Raw genomic sequence first — 5,683 nt, 5'->3', positions numbered from 1 at the left:
AAAGCAAGAGTATACTTCAGTGATAGAGTGAATTAAGTTCCCTGTTTGGGACCCAGGCCAGGGCTAGAGAAAAGAACTCTGAAATGTAGAGCTCAAAAATATATCCTCTGTCGGCCAGGCACAGTGGCTCACACCTGTAATCCCCAGCACTCTGGAAGGCCGAGGCGGGCAGATCACGAAGTCAGGTGATGGAGACCATCCTGGCTAGCACAGTGAAATCCTGTTTCTACTAAAAATACAAAAAATTAGCCGGGTGTGGTGGCAGGCGCCTATAGTCCCAGCTGCTTGGAAGGCTGAGGTAGGAGAATGGAGTGAACCCAGGAGGCGGAGCTTGCAGTGAGCGGAGATCCTGCCATTGCGCTCCAGTCTGGTCAACAGAGCAAAACTCCCACTCCAAAAAAAAAAAAAATACATACATATATATATATATATATATACACACACACACACATATATATACATATATATACATACACATACATATATATATACACACATATATATAAATACACATACATATATATACCCTGTGTCTTCTCCATACCCAAGTGTCTCCTTCTGTGAGAGACTTCCTTACACCATTGCGGGGAAGAGAATTTTTCTCTGCTATATTTGCTTGAAAGAATTAAAGGTGTAGGGCAAAAATTCTTGGAAAGTATGTCGTTTACAATCCTCAAAAGTGAGAAAAATGCAGCCCAGAAGAGAAGACCTTCCAGGAAAATTCCAGAGCTGGAGGTAGACCCAGTACATTGTTTCTGTTTTTGTTTTGAGAGGAAATCTCACTCTATGGCCCAGGCTGGAGTGCAGTGGAGCCATTTCACTCACTGCAACCTCCACCTCCTGAGTTCAAGCTATTCTCCTGCCTCAGTCTCCTGAGTAGCTGCGATTACAGGCGCCCACCACAACGCCCAACTAATTTTTCTATTTTTAGTAGAGACAGGGTTTCACCATGTTGGCGAGGTTGGTCTCGAACTCCTGACCTTAAGAGATCCGCCTGCCTAGACATCCCAAAGTCCTGGGATTGCAGCCGTGAGCCACCCCACCCAGCCGACCTGGTAAGTTTTAATCAAGTACTCTGAACTATGCAACAAACACTAGGAAGTAATAGAAAAAATAATAATCTAAAAACCCTCTGGAGAGTCAAAGAATTGCAGATTGTAAATAGCATGAATACTTGAATTCATGGTATTGAAAAAAGACCTCGCACCCGCATGTACAAACTGCTTGCTCACCTCTATCAGAGCATTTTTCAAGCTGTGCTACAGTTAACTATGTACTGCCCAAAGCCATTCTGTCCCTGCAGATCATAAGCACTTAAAGACCAGGACTTGAGGAGAACAAGCAAAACTTCAGAGAGAAGGGAGCCACCAAAACAGAGTTCATAGCAATGGGTCAGCAGGAGCTGATGACTGGAGGTGGGCTGTAGCCTTGGGGTCTGGGACAGCGGAGGGCAGAGAAGGCAAAAGGGCCTGCATGACATGCTACAGGGCTAGGAGCCACAGCTGCGGTGATTAGTTCAGTTTTGTCTCGTATGCCTGTTACTTATACACCATCTCTTGTTCAGAAAGAACTTCAGGTTGAGTATTTGGACTCCTTGAGCCTTCTGCTGTTTGTCTCCGGGACGTTTAACACTCTTAAAAGGGGAAAACTGTCCAGTTCGATTTTGCTTCCTGGGACATTACAGGTTTTTCAAAAGTTTGATGAAAGCATTCACTAAGGAGTGATTCCACTTTCTCTGGTGGCTGAGAAATACGCGTCTGAGGGGCAGCATCAGGTCTCCCCATCAAGCTGAGGTCGGAGTCTCCCCACCTATGGACCTCACCCTGGCTCCCCCCTCATAAATCTGACCTCTAACTGTAACTGCCTTGGCCTCATTCCGTGGGTGTGGATGCTCCTGCTTGAAACGCATTTTCAGCCCGCCAAATTCTTGGGAGAGTTTCTTCCACTCTCCAGGCGCTGAGAGCTACAAAGTTCAATCTGGCTTTCCAGTTTTTTTTTTTCTTCCCATTACTAATGGAAGAAATCAAGAAGCGCCAGGCAGAAGGGCCCTGCACCCACCAATCAGAGCCCAGCCGAAGGCCAGAGCAGGAAGTGCGGGGGTGGGACGCGCGGTGACAACCCCTCACCCCCGGGGACCTCCGGCCTGGGCAGAGGTCGGTGAGGCCGCTGCGCCTCAGCTCCGGGCCCGCGCCTTTCGCTTTCTCCCACCCAGCAAGTGAGAGGATAAATCAACGGGAAGGGGCAGTGCGCCCCCAGCAACCGCGCACCCCGCGCACAGACCCCCCACTACACGCGCGTCCCAGGCGGGGTCGACCCAGACGAGTCAGGGGGCGGCGCACAGCGCCACTAGCAGGGCAGCCAGGACCCACGCGCGCGGGTCCACGCAGACACCTAGATAAGTGACAAAACACTCAGGAAGCCATCATGCGGGGCCGGGAAAGAGCCCCCACCCAGAGTCACGGACTCCCTCGTCTGAGGGTCCGCGCAGTCCCCTCGGTGAGTCTGGCGAAGCAGCCTCGCTGCGAGGGAGGGCCGGGAGGGCGTTGGAGTCTCCACACGCGGTGACCCGGACCCCGTTTCATGAGTGGGTCCATGCAGGTCCCACTCTGCCGCACGCAGGGACCAGCCAGGCCGCGGAGGACTGGGCAGAAGCCAGCACCCGGGTCCATGCAGTCCCCTCCGCGGCAGACGCGGGGAGCCGGGGAGCAGTGGGGACCGGCCCACACCCGCAGGGCGCCCAGGACCCTCACGCTGGCCCACGCGATATCGCAGCAGACGCGAAGCCCCCGGTGCCACACAAGGTGGAGACAAAGTCCAGGCGCACGGACCCAGGACCCTGCGGAGCCCAGCTCGGAGCCGCCACGGCCGGCGCAGAGACCCCCGCGCGGTCCAGAGACCCCGTCGCCCGTCGTCCAGTCTCACCTCGGGCCATCGCCTCCCAGCGCTAGCTCCTCGCGGCGGCGCCTGGGCCGACTAGAGCGCAGCTGAGCAGCTGACAGAGACGCAGCAGCCTCAACAAGGGAGCCCCCGGGCGGGGCCGCCGCCGCTCCAGCCCGTGTTCCCCGCTCAGGATCCCGCTCGGATCAAGGAGCTGCAGCTGGCTCTGGGCTGAGGCCGGGACACACACCACGCAGGTGTACAGGGCCCCGCCCGCCGCCCGCCGTCCCGCCCCCAGAGGAGCCGGGCGCCCAGGGCCCGCCCCCCGGCCAATGGGGAGCGAGCTGTGCAGAGAGGGCGGGGCCTTAGGTAACACAGGGAGGTTGGGCCTTAGGCCTTAGGTAACATAGCATGTGATTGTAGTCCCAGCTACTCAGGAGGCTGAGGCAGGAGAATCACTTGAACCCAGGAGGCGGAGGTTGCAGTGAGCCGAGATTGTGCCACTGCACTCCAGCCTGGCAACAGGGTGAGACTCCAACTCAAAAATAAATAAATAAATAAAGCCCCTTGAATGTAAGAAATGTGGTAAAACATTTACTCTTTCCCGTTCCCTCATAAACATGAAAGAGCTCACACTGCAGAGAAACCTTAAGAATGTAGGAAATGTGGTGAAGCCTTCACATTTTCCTGTTTGTGAAAATTTGGGAGGCCTCAGACTGGAGAAAAGCCTTTTGAATTTAAATTTGTGCTAAGGCCTTCAGTTGTGTTAGTTCCTTTGGATGGCATCAGCTCATTCCTGAGAAAAACCCTATGAATGTCCAGAATGTGGGAATGTTTCATTTCTCTCATACCCACTCAAGCACATATGAAAATGCACACTGTAGCTGGCTGAACCTTGTAAATACAAGGACGTACACAGGATTAAAACTCTATAGTTTAGAAACTGCAAGAATATTTTCAGTTTTCACATTCACTTGAAAAGTCATGTGAAATCTCCCACTGGAAAGAAATTCTATAAGTGAAGCTTTTCTAATTTGGAAAGCCTGATGCAAATTAATGATAGTGCAGTGCTTGGAAAAAATGTAGGAAATGTTACACAAGTGACACCTAGCCAGTGTGTGGGATTTTCTTATCACTGCTGCTTATCAGCATGCCAAAAGTCGAATCTTCGGACTCAAGTCTTGCCGGCCTTAGACATAATGGCCTTACTGCATGTGGAGCTAACCCCAGGAAGATGGAGTGGCACTCTCTGGAGGATTAGGTGGTCTCCACCAATGTGGGTTGATGGGCTCCTGACTCTTTCCTGTAACCATGCAGAGAGTCTACACTGCCAGTGATCATGTGTCTCAACTCTTTAGATGTAGAAACTCAAAATATTCAAAATATTCTGAAACAGTTTCCATTGAAAGGAAAGAGAAAAGAGGTCAGGTGCCACGCTGCGGTCAAGAGAACTAGTAGGTGGCTCACAAGAACACTCTGTCGCTACTGTCTGTGCCTCTGTCACAACAAATATCCTGATCCTTTCGTTTTAAGGGTACAGGGCCATTTTCCTCCCTTTCTTACTGGTAGTTCTCAAGATAACTGTATGATATGCTGGGAATGCAATATCCTGATAATCAGGTGACATTGGTCAGAACAGTCCAGGCTCTGTTAGAGTCCCTGCTCGAAACAGAATGTCCTTTAACGCTTGTGTCCAGCAAACCACATCGTGTGAGAAAACCCAAGGTGGGTTCCTTTCTGGGGTCCCTCAGTTGTAGTGCAAGTGAAGCATTTACAGTCAAAACTCCATCCATCTCTCCAGATGTAGTGCAAGTGAAGCATTTACAGTCAAAACTCCATCCATCTCCATCCAGATCAGGAAGCTCTGGGTAGCTTTCCTGATCTTACGGTAGCGGTTCATATTGAATCCTAGACTTCTGTTGTCTTCTGTTTGCTGTTTGTAAGTAATACATTCACTTCATGGAATTTACGTATGAATGTGTTTGGTCTCATTGTACTCAGAAATGTTGGTAGCCATTGCACAGTGAACCCGCCTCATAATTGGTGAAAACACTTATGGCCCCCTTATACTACAGCAAGGAGGTTAATTCAATCAAACATAAACTTCGTGTTCATAAAACCCTGTAGCACAATTATTACCATGTGGGAGGCCTTTAACAATGGTGATGCTGATTTGAAGAACTCTGAAGGAAGAAATTGACACAAATGGGTTGGGTACATGGGAGTGCCTGATAACTTAAAGCAACCCTTACTCCCCTCTGCCTAAAAAATGTGAAGAGGCTGGGCGCAGTGGCTCAGGCCTGTAATCTGAGCACTTTGGGAGGCCGAGGTAGACAGATCACAAGGTCAGGGGTTCAAGACTAGCCTGACCAACATAGGGAAGCCACATTTCTACTAAAAATACAAAAATTACCTGGGCGTGGTGGCAGGCACTTGTAATCCCAGCTACTTGGGAGGCTGAGGCAGGAGAATTGCTTGAACCTGGGAGGCGGAGGTTGCAGTGAGTCAAGACCATGCCACTGGACTCCAGCCTGGGTGACAGGGCAAGACTCCGTCTCAGAAAAAAAAAAAAAAGTGGATAAGAACTGAAACAGGTTTAAAATTTCACCTAATTGGAAAAGCAAAGTTTACAAAAATAATATTTAAAATAAAAGGTTAAGTGAGTGCTCATTGAAATTTATGCCTCCACAAAATAGGTTGTGATTAACTTCCACATTTGTTGAAAGCCACCAAAGTTGGGAAGCCTCCGTGTCTGAAATTCACATGTGGCTCAAATAAGAATCATCCCTGGGGATACCCCAAAGTT

General features: G+C 50.2%; 1 pseudogene; it reads left to right on the top strand.

Moving 5' to 3' along the window:
• The first annotated feature begins 2,288 nt into the window (after window positions 1-2,288).
• On the top strand, window positions 2,289-3,282 carry LOC117063328 (annotated as a pseudogene).
• Window positions 3,283-5,683: the final 2,401 nt, after the last annotated feature.

The sequence above is a fragment of the Trachypithecus francoisi genome, unplaced genomic scaffold (genome assembly GCF_009764315.1).
Source record: "Trachypithecus francoisi isolate TF-2019V2 unplaced genomic scaffold, Tfra_2.0 Lachesis_group18, whole genome shotgun sequence".
Classification (NCBI taxonomy): Eukaryota; Metazoa; Chordata; class Mammalia; order Primates; family Cercopithecidae; genus Trachypithecus; species Trachypithecus francoisi.
This window is presented reverse-complemented; position numbering and strand designations above follow the sequence as displayed.